We start from the raw sequence: 17,460 nt of genomic DNA, 5'->3' as shown, positions 1-17,460 counted from the left end.
ATAACCGACCCAGCTACTCCACAGCTAAACCGGTGCCAGTCGGGTATCACTCAAGAAAGATATACTACCCCAATGCCTCCACGTAGAAATAGGTGGGAACCCAAAGCTAGGGGAATCCTAGCTGGATCACACAGTGGCTATGCCCTTTAACACACAGCAACAACAGTGACTTATACGTCACCATGAATTCGGCGTTTGCCACGTGTATGCAGTACAAAGACAAGCGGGGTAGGGGAGAAAGAAGAACCTAACAAGGTATACCCGGGCTCTACAGGCGTAATTCTCAAAAAGAGATACTATCAACTAACGGGCTAGATGATCACAGGACTGCCCGAACGTAATACAATAACACTTGAGCACAAGCCACGCTCAACCACTAATAAACGCAACAGCAATGGTATCCCGGACTGGGAAAGTTTAAACAACTGCTTACCTTAACTGGGGGTATAGCACAATGGTTAATCCCCCTCACTAATGTGAGAGGGAGGTTAGATTCTATTAAAGCCAGGAGGTGAGTATTATGCGTTACAATCTATACTTCTGAACCACAGCAGCAAAGAAAAAACTTTTACAAACAAAAAAAGTTTAAATAACATAACTAAATAAATTTCACAGTCACTGTAGGGGGGCTCCCCAATCCAACATGGAGGACAGGTCATGCCCTGCAGATGACCTATAAGTAGGGACCCTCCTCTATATATGTCCTTTACTCTAATCCCAACTCCTCTTTCTGCAGCTGTCTTGCACCAGACGCCCACTGCAATGATCCAACTGCGTAGCACAGAGAAAAAGGATCCAGCGAAACTGGAGGGATCTCAACCTCTCCGCAACCTGAAACTGCGACGGAGCTCCTCTGGATAGGACCTCTCACCCGAAACCAGAAACAATATGAAACAGAACAGGGTGGGTGGGTTAATTAAGAAACAGAAAAAAAGGATGGGTGGGATAATACTCACCTTGTGTCTTTAATAGAATCTAAACCCCCTCTCACATTAGTGAGGGGGATTAACCATTCTATTGCATGACAGGAGGCTTCATATTATGCAAGTTTAAAGCTCTTGCACCACACTAACCCCAACATGATCAATACACTTGTGATAAAATAAAATTATTCTAATGATAATTCCCTTGTCCAATCAGCTGCTTTGATAATTTCTTCCCCCTGAGGAGAATGTCCTAAACACCATAGCACCTTTAACTGAAGAACCAAAAGAGTAATTAACTCCCTGTTTCCGCATAACTTACTTAATATATCTGGTCAAAAGGGGTAGGGGGGGAGGATCCAGCAATAGGGTTCCCACAGGAATAGCAGCTGAGAGGTATTAGGAGGCTAGGAGCCTGCCTCTGCTTTTCAACTTAAACATTTTTAAAAACACGTAATAACTCATACATTAAAATGTTCAGGGAAAACCTGGATAAGAGATGGAGGAAACCACATGCTTACACCTTCTGGCAATAAAGAAAGTGACCCCCCGGGGAGAAAACATTATATTGTCCATATCTAATGGTCTGATACCGGAAAAAATATCTTAACAGGAAAAGAAAAACCACATGGATAACTTGGAAATACAATTGTAGCACAGGCAATCCTTCATTAGAAAAAACAAAACGCACTAATCCAATACGATGTAAATGTCCCCTAGAAGAAAAATCATCTAGCTTATGTAAGAGGATTCAATTCAACACTACAGCTAAGTCAATGCCTAGTCTGGGATACTGAATGGAAACCCTTATTAATATATCTTTATGTCCAGTTCATGAGTTCTGGATGACTACCCCTATATAACACCCCTCTCTTAGAATCCCCCTGACCCCACTGAGCCAAGAAGTAGTTCTGTTTTGCAAGTTTAAAAGGTTTATTTGAAAAATAATTAACAGTATATATATATCACACTTTTATAATGAATTAATAATTGAATATCACACTTAATCTGAGCAGTAATCAATAATGGATAGTCTGGAACTAGCACACTTCTTTATAATCAATGATGAGTGGGTATAGGATGGATAAGATAGCAACAATACTTTTATGGTTTCAAATAGATGCAATGTGGCATGAAAATGCAGTACACAAAATAACTTGATAGGATTTCAGCAAAAGACAATGTGATCACTTTCTTGGACAATTCACCCCCCCCCCCCTTTATGCAATGTAAGGAGATGAAGATGAGAGCACACAGTTCTTAGGAATGTAATCAAATAGAATTCAGTTCAATTCCCCCCCAGCAGCTTATACAACAGATAGGAGTTTTGAAACACAGGCAAAATGCTTTGAATATGGTGACAATGCAGTGAGAAATATGCTGAAAATGCTTTTAATTCCCTTCACGAGGTTCAGGGTGAGTGGTATCTATTTAATATTAGTTCAGGCTCACTCTAGCAATGATTCAGGGATGGTTCTTAAGAGGCAAACGAAATTTAGCAGTTCATGCAAAAGCAGCTATCTTTTTACAAGTAAAGAAATCGGGCCAAATCGCAAATCGCGGCAAAATTCGCAAATGCGTGAATCGCGATTGCGGAGAAAGTATATGGAGTAGGAAGTTCTAGGCTTGTTGGAGAGCTTAGATTCTAAGCTTTCAGAGGAAAGTTAAACCAAGTTCGTAGCCCAAACGGTTCCAGAGATACGGACGATTAAATAAAGGTAGTTTTTCGGATTTTAAGTAAACTCAAAATGACAGGTGACAGCTTGCAGCTTCAGAATTGACAAGTGACAGTGGTGCAGCTTTACAAAATAACAAGTGACAACTTCTAGGAGGCAGTTCTGGTTAGATTAAAATAGTTTGGATTAGATTATTTTAACTAAGAGATTGGTTCTGCACAGTTCTGCTAGGTACTCACAATATATTTTTGAAATAGGCCTCGGCACGGATCTGGTCAGGTTTTGGACTGGACTCCGGTTCTGGTCTCTCTGGTTCTGCTAACAGCAGTCTGGGTCACTCTGGATCTCTGGCCTCTGGTTCTGGATACTGCTCTGCCTTCTCTGGGTACAGCACTGCTTCTGGATCTTTCTGCACAGCTTTCTCTGGACACAGCGCTGATCTGCACGGCTCCTGGATGCTGCTACCGCTGTTAGGTTTGCTGGATGCTGAGGCCTGCTGAGAAGAGTTCTCAGTTTGTGGGTTTAGGCCCTTGCTTTGAGTTCTGAATCAAGTTCTTTGGAGTTTTAAAGTCTAAGTGTTGGATCTGGTATCTTCTGGATGTTGTGTGGTCCGGCAGAGCGCGTTGCAGCAACTGGATTTGAATCCCTCTCTAGCTTCCAGTGGCTCTTTTTATATCTTTTGAAAGTGGGTGCGTGCACAGCATCACTAAGCCAGCCCCTCTCTCAACTGATCATTGGTCCAATTCTCCCCTCTGCCATGATTGGGGGAAAGAAATGTGAGTCAGAGTGATGCTGTAGGTTTTATGGGTCAGAGGATCCTCCCCTGTCAAATTGCACATAAATCTATATTTGATTCAAATACATCCTTCACAGATATACAGTTGTTTAAAATTACATGCACCCATCACATATCACATGAGGTATACTCTGTTCAAACTCTGCTCTTACTGGGGGCTTTCATTCAGAAATGGCAACATTTTGTGCTTTTTAGTGGGTTTTGCAACATCGGATTTTTCTCCAGATTTATACACATGAACACCCCCCTCCCACACATATCTCAGTAACTTTCCAGGTTGCTAGCTTAAACACAGAGTATGTGGTGTCAATAAATAGCGGGGTTTTGCCCCAGAACATCACACAAATTCCCAACGCGTCTTAAAACGTGCACAGAAAAATCACAAGAATTATGGTATCATTTAAATAATGTTGACAAGTCCGCACTGTGAGTTATACATCTTTCTTAGAATCATATTCTGACCAACAGGGGTGTGTCTTTTCAGGTCACATGGTGTATAAACCAGTTTATCCAGTTTCTGCCAAGCTCTGAGACCCTGCCCCTCCCAGCTTCTGCCAAGAGGAAGCTATTTTACGCCCCCCCAATAAACCCTCTGCCTGGGTCCTTTGTTTAGTCTCTAGCAGTCCTTTGGTAATTCAATCAGAGAGGGGTAACCTCCCCTCAGAATGCAGCCAGGCCTGAGAACTGCTGTGGATCCAGTTTCACTCCAATTGGGGGGAAGTTGTCAGGCAGAATCCAGTTCCTTACCAGGCCCCAGCTTTTAGTTACCCAGTTTTCTGCATTCAAATAAAACTAACAATTTTTACACATGCAGCTAGAATGCTGATTCTAAGTTCAAAACTATGACATTTTAACAGTGACAAACTATGTGGCAGTCACAAGTCTGTCCCTCAGTTTATTTACACATTTCGATTTTTGGTAATTTTAAATCCAGTTTCAGTTTAAGGCGCTGCAGACCTGCAGAGCTCAGCCAGTCTTGTTATAAACCTTCAAGTCACTTCAGAATATAACTTTACATTGTATCCACCTCTCAGTAAGTCTTTCTTTGGCCTGCTTTGGGTTCATTTATTCAGTTTTACACAAATGTCTGGTGTTGTTTTAAAACGCCGGCTTTCTGATAGTGGTGAGCACCAGTATTGCAGCCATTTTTGGGATCTGCCTTGGATTCAAGCATTTCAAACAAGAGATATTACATGGAAGTATATTCTCCAGGTTCAACACATGGCACTGGTGTTTTTCCTTTGGCACAGATTCCACTCATGCGCGCACTGGTGGGTGGCAGGTTAGGCAACCATTTTGGTGTGCGCAAACTGCGTGGTTCTCCTCGATTCGGGCGCGCATGTGGGCTTTTTGGCCATCTTGGATTTTCTAAGCCCACAGCACCAAATGTTGCAGCATGATAGCTCAAACGTGGGTCAGGACACCCAACAAGGCCCCCCCACGCGACTGCACTTTGAATTTGAGTCGATGGGGAGTCGGGTGCACAAAGGTCTTGACCCACGCACTGGTATGTCCGCATAATCTTCTTCCAATTCTGCAAATGGCACAGTTCAGCATCTTTTCCTCCATCCGGTATTGATCGATCGGTTCTCCTCGTCGGTCCTGATGGGAATATTGGGCGGTACCCCGGGCCCCTTGGGTCTTGGCTCCCGGTTTCCGGATCGTCCTCCTTGGCCAGTCTCCAGGTTTTCTTTCTCCTAGGACGACAAAGGAAAAGCGGCAATACCTATTCATGGACATTTCTCCCCCACCATTGATATAGTGGGGTGACATATATATTTTAGAACTCAACAGATATGAACATGCACATTTATTTAAATTAAGCGACAGGAACACATAAACTTGAGAAACACGGAATCTGATAGGCTATATGTAGGATATTTTAGGGTTGGAATTGAATTACTCTGGAGCGGTACCCTCTGGGATTACAGAGGACTCCTCCAGTTGCCGCAAAGTGTGCCTGGCATGGCAACACTTCAACTGGTTAATGCGGACCCACTTGTCTTCCCCCTCTGCCAAGCCGCCTTTGGGGATGCGGATCTTGTAGGCCACAGGGGAGATCTTGTCTATAATCTCAAAGGGTCCCTTCCATGTAGGCAAGAATTTTCGCTGTTTTGCCTGGTTTCTTTGGAAGTTGTATAAATAGACCCGATCCCCCACCTGATATTCCTTCCTGGAAGTTTTCAGGTCATAGTGGGTCTTCATACTCTTGGCTGATCTTTCTAGATTCCGCTGAGCATAGGCAAAAGCATGTTGAAGGTGTTTCCTTAAATTCTCCACATACTCATGAGTTGTGGAGGCATTTATCAACGTTTGCTCTTGGGTTCTGTAGAGCAAATGCTGGGGAAGCACCATCTTGCGTCCAGTCATCAACTCAAATGGTGACATTTTGGTTGCAGATGAAGGGGTAGATCTGATGGCCATTAGGACCAGAGGTAATCGGATATCCCAACTTGGCCCCGAATCTGCCACAAACTTCTTTAATATGCTCACAATGGTTCGGTTGTATCTCTCCACTGCTCCAGAAGAAGCTGGCCTTTAAGCAATGTGTAGCTTCCTTTTAACCCCCAGTATCTCCCACATCTTTGTCATTACTTCACTGGTGAAGTGGCTACCTCTGTCTGACTCAATCCTTTGAGGTAGACCAAAACGGGAAAAGATGTGGTTAATCATCAGGGCAGCTGCTGTTTCTGCCTTGCAGTATGGGGCTGGGAGACATTCCACCCACTTGGTAAACAAGCATGTAACAGTCAACATGTACTTGTTTCCTCTAGACGAGCGAATCACAGGGCCTACAAAGTCGATTTGCAAATCTGACCATGGCAGTGTCATCCCCCTCTTTTGGAGAGGCGCACGGTGTGTGAGGGATGATGGCTGAAATTGTGCATACACAAGACACCCCTTCAAGTATTGGTCGAGGTCCTGCCCCATGTGTGGCCAGTATGCAACCTCTCTTAAGATTTCCAGTGTTGTGTGAAACCCCCTATGACCGGCGGTGGCTGCATCATGGACGTGACTTAACATCAGGCTTCGGAATGAGGTAGGAACCACCCACTGATCGTGGCCAGCTTTGGATTTCCTTAACAGCAAACCGTCTTGGATTCGTAAGATTTTTGGACATTTCATCAACACTCTTAGGTCCTCTTTCCCAATGTAATCGGTATCCGTCAGGGGAAAGTTCTCAGGGTCCTCAAGGTGTTGGTAAAACTTACCAATAATTGGATCCCCCTTCTGAGCTGTAATTAAATCAGCATCAGGGGTCTCCTTACTCCATTGTGCACTTGAAAGATCATTGTGAGCATTTGTCTGGGACCTAGTGATAGCAGTGACCTGGATTTCCCCCAACAGGGACTCTATTTCGATTAGATCCCCTTGGATGGCCCCGGTTTTGACCAGCTGATCAGCTAAGTCATTTCCAGTTTTGTCTGGTCCCTCTACTTTGGAGTGACCCTTGATCTTTTTCCAGTAAATGGTCATCCCATACGATGTGACCAGATCATCAATGTTTTAGATTAACTTCCCATGTTTCAAGGGTTTGTTATTAGCGCATAACATGCCTCTGGTTTTCCAGTTGACCAGGTGCTCCACGAACCCGTTCCGTACATAATCCGAATCTGTGATTATGACCAGTTCGTGGAGTTGGTGCTGGACAGCAGTGAGGATGGCCTGATGCACAGCCGTCAATTCTGCCACCTGACTACTTCGGGGACCAATTTTGTATCCAGCGGAAGGTTCTGGGAACTCCTTCACCCATGCATTCCCTACGCCAGCCACCAGTTCTTTCTCCCCGTCGTTGTCAACATGGTAAGAGCATCCATCCACATAGACAGTGGGCATTCCCTCACACTTGTCTTCTTCAAAGACTTTGTGTGGGGAATTAAGGTATGCCTCCGTGTTGTCCTTGATTTTTAGACTTTCGTCCTCGAGACAGTTTTCTCTGGCACAATCATGCAAGTCAGCCAGACCTTGCGTGAGGGGACTCTTCTTGTTTTGGCCATATCTGACCTCCACAGGAAAGCCTTGCATTGACAGAATCCAGGAAGTAATTCGGGAATTACTCACATTTCCAGCCCGGATTCTGTCACTTTGGAGATATTGCAGAGGCTGGTGTGGAGTCTCCACTATGATGTGTTCCCCCCTGGATAAACGGGCGGTAATTCTTCAATGCCCACACCGTTGCCAGGAGTGCCTTCTCACAATCGTTGAATTTTTCCTCCACAGAGGATAAAGTTTGCTCGCATAGGAGATTACTTTATTGACCTTGTCATGCTTTTGGTATAATACTGCCGTCAAGCACGTATTAGAGAACCCTGTCTCCAGGAAGAACTCCTTGTTTCTGACAGGGTAAGCTAGGCAAGGCGCTTGTGAGAGGCTTCTTTTGAGTTGTCTTACTGCCTCGGATTGTTCTGGACCCCATTCCCACTTGACCCCCCTTTCAGGAGATGAATCAGGGGTCTAGTGATCTCTGCGTAGCCCTCAATGAACTTTCTGCTGTAATTAGTCAGTCCAAGGAGGCTCCTTAGTTCCCGCAGAGTCGTGGGGTCTTTCAGTTTCTGGAGTGCTTCCACTTTCTTTTCTTGGGGACAGAGACCCTGAGGAGTAATCTCATGCCCCAAGAAATTAACACGGGTTCTACACCACTGTGCTTTCTGAAAGGAAAGTTTTGCTCCGGCGGCCCTCAACTGGGTCAGAACATAATGGATCTCCGCTATGTGTTCCTCCACAGATGAACTTTTGATGAGGACATCATCTACATAAGCCAGGTTACCCCTTGCACCCAGGTCGGGCATGGCCTTGTGTAGGAAAATGTTGAATTCATTGCCGGAGTTGAGGTATCCGAAGGGAGTCCGGGTCCAGGTGTACTGCTGGCCCCCAAAGGTAAAAGCCAGTTTGTATTGGTCCTCCCTACTGACAGGCACGGTCCAGTATCCATTGGTCAGGTCTATTGCAGTGAATACCTGTGACCCCTGGATCTGGGCCAGCCCTTGGTCAATGTAGGGCAGAGGCCATCGGGAAGTATGGACCCGTTTGTTGAGCTCCCTAAGGTCGGCGCAGAGTCTCCACTGGCCGTTTGGCTTCAATATTCCCAGCACCGGGTTATTGAAGGTGCTGTGAACTGGACGGATTATTCCCCGGGACTCAAGGTTCTTAATTATTTCAGTAAGGGACTCCATGGATGCGGGAGGCAAACGATATTGCTTCACAAACACTGGAGTCATTCCAGGGTCCGTGGGAATTGTTGTTGTGTGGATGTCGGTGCGACCACAGTCATATGAGTCTACCGCAAAGAGATCTTGGAAATCCAAGAAAACATGTTTCAACTTTTGCTTCTGTTCCAGAGTCACATTGGCATCAGCTAGGTTGACCCTCTCTTCCACCATCTGCCTGAAGCTTGGAAAGACTTCTGGTTTGGCTATCTCAGCGGCCTCCTCCAGCTGGGTGGAGAAGTCCCTGGTCAGAGTGCTGATTTGGACTGGAGGCTTCAGGTGGGAAAGGCAGCCCTCATGGACCTGGAAAATCACCTCATCCCTCCTGAAGTCACAAGTCACATCTTCCTTACCATAAGAGCAAGAAGTGTACACCAGGAAATTCCCCCCATGTCGGGTGAAAATCCTGTCTGGTGTTGTGTTGTCATCACTGTCACCGTCAAAACAGTCCTTGGGGATTGGTCCTAACAGTTCATTTCCTAGATCAATGGAAAAATGTCGGTCATCAACCGCCATTCCAATAATGGCGCCTGCGGCTAGAGTAATACTCTTTAAGTCGCTGTTATCAACCTCTATTGGAATGGTGTCATGTTCTATGTTGACTAATGGTGTTGGGTTTACCCCTAACCCTTGCTGTAGGAGAGAAGCATTTAGATGAATATAAGCATCATGTTTTTGCAATTTTTGTCCTCTTTTAACTTTCACTTCCAGGGAGAATTGTCGGGTCCTTTCTGGGATGGTGGCTTCCTCTTTGATCTGAATTTCAACTGCATAAGGTAGCAATTGAGCTGACCTAAATGCTTTTTCTGGATCATCAAAGCCCATGGGATTATCCGCTAATCGGGACCAAGCTTTGAAGTTTATTAGGTCCAAACTAATGGCAAAGCGATTGAGAATGTCACTGCCTAAGTAAAAGGCGGCAGTGACGTCTCGCACAACCCAACAATTATGGACTATGCTCTTGTTGCCAATGGAGATTTTGAGCATACACCTGCTTGGCAGGAGATGTTTGGAATTAGGTGCTTCCAGGTCCATTTCCCATTTATCTATCAGTTTGAATGTGGGAATGGCTGGATCTTTTGGGAGTTGGCGGAACATGGCTTTTCTGATGAAGCTCTTACCGTTGTTCACGCACACTCGAGCGAGAACAGAGTCCTTCCCATCATTTAACTGAACAGGGATGAACAACTGCTCTCCAATTCGCTGAATATCAGCCAGGCTCTGAGCTGATTTCACATCTTTCTGGACTATAGGAGTGGGAGTTTCTGATTGTGGATTAGTAAGGAATTTCAGGGTGTTTCCTTCCAGTGTGGAATACCACCTTAAACTGGAAGTAAGGTTGATTTTCATAAATAGAGAGGACCCCCCATCACCAGTCTGTTGTCCTACTGCTATTACTGTCACGTCTGGAGTTTGGTTGTTCTGGAAGTGAAATTCTACTTGGTCAGATTTTTGTTCAACCATGTGGCAGGTGCCGTTTAAACTAAAATGGTTGACACTGTTTTAATTTTATTGGTCGGCTAGTCTGGGTCCAGAGGACCTTGTTTACACAATCTATTAGGGGTGACAACCTTCTCAGGAGGTCATTCCCTATGTCATGATCTCTGCTTCCAAAAGGTCAGGGTTTTCCCAACTCCCTTGGAAGCAGATCCATAACCCAGGTTCCGAGTGCCAACCAGTCCCAATTGGGACCTTTTGGACCCAGTCCTGGCGCCAGTGGCACCAGGCTCATAAATATGCCCAGTCCCAGCGCTGGAAGCTCCGGGCTCATAATGCTTGGGTGGACTTACCTGCAGCAGACCATGCTGCTTACTTGCCTGCCAGTTGAGCCTCTGATCCTCTTCTGTTTGGAACTACTTTTCCTGTTGGGTGGTGCAGGAGCCACTCCCTAGATTCAGAACACTGGAACTCTTCTGGAAAGCAGGAACTCTTTTCTTACCTAGGCGTGGCTGTGGAAGGAGACACCTAAGCACTACAGGAGGCTATTTAAACCACACCCGATGGATGAATATTGCTTTGCGTTATTCTGCATCCTCTGCAGCAGAACGCTCATCGTGTCTTCTGCATCTGATCCTGGGCCTAAGGAAAAAGGCTTACCATCCTGAATCCAGTCTTCAGCAACACCTATAAAGACAAGAAAGAACAGGTTAGCATTACGGTCTTCAGTGACAGCTCTTCACTTACCTGGTCCATCGGCTGTCACCAACGCCTCGCGCTGCATTCCGGCATCTGAAAGACAAAGGCTTACCTACTCTTCGTGGGCTCCGGAGGTCTTCACACTGCATTCCGGCATCTGAAAGACAAAAGCTTACCAACTCTTCGCACGCTCCGGAGGCCTTCGGCGCTGCATCCCGCATCTGAAAGACAAAACAAGGTGCGTTTAAAGACACTGGGGAACTTTAATACTCACGTGCCATTACTCCTTTCCACATCTAACCCAGTGGGTATTCCGGCACCCTGCAGCCGCTCCGAACTTGTACCTGCAAAATAAAAAGACAGTTAGAGCGCATCGTGAAGCAGGCAACAAGCGCTTACTTACGTGCTTCCAGGCGCTTCTATTCATCACACGGGCTCCATCTTCAACTCACTTCAGCCCCTCATCCGCCATCGCCGGAACCCTGCAAAACAAGAAACATCATTACTAAAGAGCGCATCGTGAATCAGGCAACAAGCGCTTACTTACGTGCTTCCAGGCGCTTCTATTCATCACACGGGCCCCATCTTCAACTCACTTCAGCCCGTCATCCGCCATCGCCGGAACCCTGCAAAACAAGAAACATCATTTCTAAAGACTTTAAAGACATTAGAATTACTCGAAACTTACCGTTTGTGCAGTAAACGACGGACAGCAGTCCTCTGAAGTCAAGAGGCCTGCTCCCCTTATCCAGTGAAGAAACTGGTTACAGCACCCTGCCCCGAGGCAGATGGAGAGCACGGCGTTCACTTACCTAAGGTGAGAGCGTTAACCTTTGGGGTTCTACAGGAGAAGAGAAAGGGAAGATGAGAGAGACATTCAAAAACCCAGTTCCTTAATCCCATATTTTCTATCTGCAGACATTTTACCCTTCGAGTCAGACATACAGTGCACAGAGGTCCAGCCCAAAGAGCCAGCCGTGTGTTACACATCACCTTTGAAGATACGGTATACGCCCAGTCAAGACCGGCGCCTCTACGGGAATCAGGTGAGCGTTACAGAACGCAAAGCCTACCACAGAACTCCCGTCCAGGCGCTATGGAAACCTCGGATACCGACCAGCTAGCCCAGTTACTTGGGGAACTAAGGGCAGAAGTGCATGCAGCCCGTCAGGAAACGAACGCTCTAAGAAGGGAACTGATTATTTCCAAGGAGCGAACAGATGATCTCGCTAGACAATTGCTACAGTCACAAGCCGGACAGACCCGTTACCCGCATCTGGGGGAAATCTTCCTTCTACATCCTCTATGAATCCAGTGCAGATCAACCTACCTGGGAATGTACCTCTGGCTCCGCCCGAACGATTTTCTGGTGATCCAAAGAGGTTTGCAGTATTTATCAATCAGTGCCGGTTGCATTTCTTATGCCGGCCAGCAGCCTTTCCAACTGATCAAGCTAAAGTAGCTTTCGTGCTTTCGTACCTTAGTGGCAATGCGGCAGACTAGTCGATCCCTCTAGTAAATCAAGATGATCCGGTCCTCCATGATTTTCAAGCTTTTCAGCTCAGTATGGAAAAACTGTTCGCAAGACATTCACAGGGGCAGGCCTTGGACAATGAGCTTCTTTCGTTGCGACAAGGTAATCAAGACCTTTTGGCTTATATTGCGTCTTTCAACAGACTGATAGTGGAAACTCAATGGCCTGAGGACAAAAGGATTACGCTGTTTTATAGAGGTCTACGTGGAGAGCTCAAAGATGTGTTAGCCCAAGTAGTGAATCCCCCACAAGATTGTTCGGACTATATAGACTCAGTCGTTCAAATAGATCACAGACTGCAGAACAGGAAGGCCGATTGTTCCAAGTTTGATGCTCGAGTATTTTCCAAACGGCCAACTCCTTCCAAAGGAGTAGACTCCGGGGAACCCATGCAAATAGGGGGTCTGAAAGGTCCTCTAACACAAAAGGAGCAGGAAAGGAGAAAACAGTTGCAATTATGCCTCTATTGCGGAAACTCAGGGCACTTTCTTCGAGACTGGCCAGTGAAACCGGCCAAGAAGGCAGTAGGAGCTGCAGTTACCAAAGTTACAAACTCTGAGCAGGGAAACGACCTCGCCCGACAAGAATAGAGGTCCTCTTGCCAAGCGTGAAAACCAGTTCCGTGACCTCGCATTTCGTGATACCTATGGTCCTCATTAGCCCTGATAATCCGGATCGATTACATGCAATTGAAGCTTACGTCGACAGCGGTGCCATCGGCAATTATGTGGATCATGAAATGGTTTTGAGGATGAATCTAACTCTTTGTCCCAAGGCTGTAAAGGACGTCATTACTACGGTGGATGGTACGGAGATAGCCTCCGGGCCAGTAACGCATACCACTCAAGAGGTGACGCTAGTAAGTCAAGATGGACACCATGAGAAGATCGTGTTTGATGTGATCAAGGCCCCTCAGTTTCAGATTATTCTAGGAATACCTTGGTTAGAGAAACACAATCCTCTGATCGATTGGCGAGCAAGAACGGTCCAGTTTCCAGAATGTGCCTCTACTTGTCACCCTCCACCTGGTGTTGCACTGGCAGCAATTTCTTCAGAGACTCCCCAGTTTCCTCCCGAATACCTAGAATACCAAGATGTTTTCCGGAAGGATCAGGCTAACTCTCTACCTCCTCATAGGTTTTATGACTGCCAGATAGACCTGATACCTGGATCTACTCCTCCTTGTAGTAGAATTTATGCCCTCACCGAGCCTGAGAACCTTCACCTTCGACAATACCTGGATCAATACCTGGCAAATGGGTTTATTCGTCCTTCCAAGTCCCCTGCTTCTTCAGCTTTGTTCTTCGTTCCAAAAAAGGAAGGAGACCTTAGAACTTGTATAGATTATCGCTCCCTGAACCAGATCACCGTTAAGAATAGATATCCGTTACCTTTGATCCCTGAACTCCTGGACCAAGTCAGAAAAGCATGCATATATACAAAGCTGGATCTTAGAGGAGCTTACCACTTGGTACGAGTAAAAGAGGGTGATGAATGGAAGACGGCCTTCCGCACCAAGTATGGGCTATTTGAATATCAGGTCATGCCCTTCGGACTTTGCAATGCCCCGGCCGCCTTTCAATATTTTATGAACGATGTCCTCAGAGAGCTCATAGATGTGTGTGTTGTTGTTTACATTGACGACATCCTGGTTTATTCTTCATCGGAATCTGAACATCGGAAACACGTGAAAATGGTCCTCGAAAGATTGCGTCAACACAAACTTTTCGCTAAGTTGGAAAAATGTGTTTTCAACGTGACTGAAGTTGAATTCTTGGGATTCATATTATCACCTGGCGGAGTGCGTATGGATTCAAATAAGGTCGATGCAGTTCTCAAATGGCCATCACCATCCTCCGTAAAAGGTGTGCAAAGCATGTTAGGCTTCGCTAACTTTTACCGCAGGTTTATCCCCGAATTCTCTCGAATAGTCCAGCCCATCACTGCCTTGTTAAAGAAAAACAAACGTTTTGAATGGTCTACCGAGGCGGAACAAGCTTTCCAGGATTTGAAGACTAAATTTATCTCTGCACCAATCTTAAAACACCCTCACCCCGAACTCCCCTACATCGTGGAAACTGATGCTTCAAGCCTTGCCATGGGGGCAGTTCTATCACAAAAGGACCCGGTAACCAATCAGTTGCATCCCGTGGCATTTTGGTCCCGCAAATTCTCGCCTCCTGAAATCAATTACACGATTACTGACAAGGAACTTCTGGCTATCAAGTCTGCCTTTAAGGCTTGGCGGCATTATCTGCTGGGGGCCCGACACACCGTTACTGTGATTACGGATCACCGAAACCTGCAATATTTGAAAACCGCAAAAGCCCAATCCTCTAGACAACTCCGTTGGGCATTATTCTTTGCCGAGTTTGACTTCATAATTACCTATCGACCTGGTACAAAGAACGGTAAAGCTGATGCCCTTTCTCGGATGGGAGTGGAAGAACACTTGATCAACCCTAAACCTGTACCAATCATTCCCGAACAAAGAATTCTGGGTGTAATCGCCACAGAATCCATAGAGGAAGTTAAGGATAAAGCCAGGCAACTTGTAACTCCAGCAGACATACAGAATTGGCATCTGCAGGGAAAGGACTTTGCAGTAAAGGACAACTTATTGTATTTCCAAGAACGATTATACCTACCCACCACAGATTTACAGAAAAAAGTAATCTCTTGTTATCACGATTCTTTAATGGAAGGACATCCCGGTATGGCCAAGACCTCAGAAAAGATCAAGCGCTACTTCTGGTGGCCGTCTTGGAAAAAAGATATCAGAGACTTTATAATGTCCTGTGGAGTATGCGCCCAAAACAAGAGTCAAAAGGAAAGACCAGCAGGCCTCTTACGCCCTATTGACATCCCACCTCGCCCTTGGCATACGCTTTCTATGGACTTCATCACCGATCTACCGCCATGCTCCGGATACAATACGATTCTAGTAATCGTGGACTTATTCTCCAAGATGGCGCATTTCATTCCGCTCAAAGGCTTGCCAACAGCAGCAACTCTGGCCCGAGAATTTCTCGAAAACATCGTCCGACTGCACGGTTTTCCTTCGGTTCTAATTTCGGATCGAGGTAGTCAATTTATTTCTCATTTTTGGCGAAGTTGCTGTCGGTCGGCTCAAATTGATGTGAGACTATCGACCAGTCACCACCCTCAGACCGACGGACAAACCGAGAGGACCAATCAAACTCTGGAACAGTATTTACGCTGCATGCTGCAACAAACTGAAAAAACTTGGAAAGACATCCTTTGGATAGCCGAATATGCCTACAATAACTCTGTCCATTCGGGAACTGGGAAAACCCCGTTTTTTCTTTTGTACGGCAGTCACCCTCGAACCTCGGAGTTGGATCCCCTCCAAGATCTTGAAACACCAGCAGTAGACTACCTGCATTCTACAATCACCCAAGCCTTTAAGGAAGCTGTTTCTCTCCTTCAAAGGGCTAAAGAACAATACAAGAAAGGAGCAGATCAACATCGGAAGGAAGCCCCTCAATATCAAGTAGGGGATCAAGTCTGGTTATCCACCAAATATCTACTTCTAAAAGGGCCACGCACATTCAACCCAAGATACCTTGGTCCCTATTCCATCACTACCATAGTAAACCCAGTAGCGGTCAAGTTGGACTTGCCCCCGCACATGAAGATACATCCGGTCTTCCACGTCTCTCTATTAAAACCCGTGAAACCTCAAACCCGACTAACTAAATTTCCAAAACCTATCCTAGTTGATGGAGAACTCGAGTTTGAAGTCAAAAGCATTCTGGACTCCAAGATCTCCAAATCTAAACTATTTTACCTAATTGACTGGAAAGGCTACGGCCCCCAAGAGAGATCCTGGGAACCTTCTGAATATGTCCACGCTCCTCGCCTAATCAAAAGATTTCACCGAACATTTCCTGACAAGCCAAAACCCCCGGAGAAGCCCGGTTTGGGAGGGGCCTTGAGGGGGGGTACTGTCATGATCTCTGCTTCCAAAAGGTCAGGGTTTTCCCTACTCCCTTGGAAGCAGATCCATAACCCAGGTTCCGAGTGCCAACCAGTCCCAATTGGGACCTTTTGGACCCAGACCTGGCGCCAGTGGCACCAGGCTCATAAATATGCCCAGTCCCAGCGCTGGAAGCGCCGGGCTCATAACGCTTGGGTGGACTTACCTGCAGCAGACCATGCTGCTTACTTGCCTGCCAGTTGAGCCTCTGATCCTCTTCTGTTCTGTTTGGAACTACTTTTCCTGTTGGGTGGGGCAGGAGCCACTCCCTAGATTCAGAACACTGGAACTCTTCTGGAAAGCAGGAACTCTTTTCTTACCTAGGCGTGGCTGTGGAAGGAGACACCTAAGCACTACAGGAGGCTATTTAAACCACTCCCGATGGATGAATCTTGCTTTGCGTTATTCTGCATCCTCTGCAGCAGAACGCTCATCGTGTCTTCTGCATCTGATCCTGGGCCTAAGGAAAAAGGCTTACCATCCTGAATCCAGTCTTCAGCAACACCTATAAAGACAAGAAAGAACAGGTTAGCATTACGGTCTTCAGTGACAGCTCTTCACTTACCTGGTCCATCGGCTGTCACCAACGCCTCGCGCTGCATTCCGGCATCTGAAAGACAAAGGCTTACCTACTCTTCGTGCGCTCCGGAGGTCTTCACACTGCAGTCCGGCATCTGAAAGACAAAAGCTTACCAACTCTTTGCACGCTCCGGAGGCCTTCGGCGCTGCATCCCGCATCTGAAAGACAAAACAAGGTGCATTTAAAGACACTGGGGAACTTTAATACTCACGTGCCATTACTCCTTTCCACATCTAACCCAGTGGGTATTCCGGCACCCTGCAGCCGCTCCGAACTTGTACCTGCAAAATAAAAAGACAGTTAGAGCGCATCGTGAAGCAGGCAACAAGCACTTACTTACGTGCTTCCAGGCGCTTCTATTCATCACACGGGCTCCATCTTCAACTCACTTCAGCTCGTCATCCGCCATCGCCGGAACCCTGCAAAACAAGAAACATCATTACTAAAGACTTTAAAGACATTAGAATTACTCGAAACTTACCGTTTGTGCAGTAAACGACGGACAGCAGTCCTCTGAAGTCAAGAGGCCTGCTCCCCTTATCCAGTGAAGAAACTGGTTACAGCACCCTGCCCCGAGGCAGATGGAGAGCACGGCGTTCACTTACCTA

Source organism: Ambystoma mexicanum, chromosome 9 (assembly GCF_040938575.1).
Source record: "Ambystoma mexicanum isolate Mex_15411 chromosome 9, UKY_AmexF1_1, whole genome shotgun sequence".
Classification (NCBI taxonomy): Eukaryota; Metazoa; Chordata; class Amphibia; order Caudata; family Ambystomatidae; genus Ambystoma; species Ambystoma mexicanum.
The sequence above is the reverse complement of the archived record's forward strand: the minus strand, read 5'-3'. Positions refer to the sequence as shown.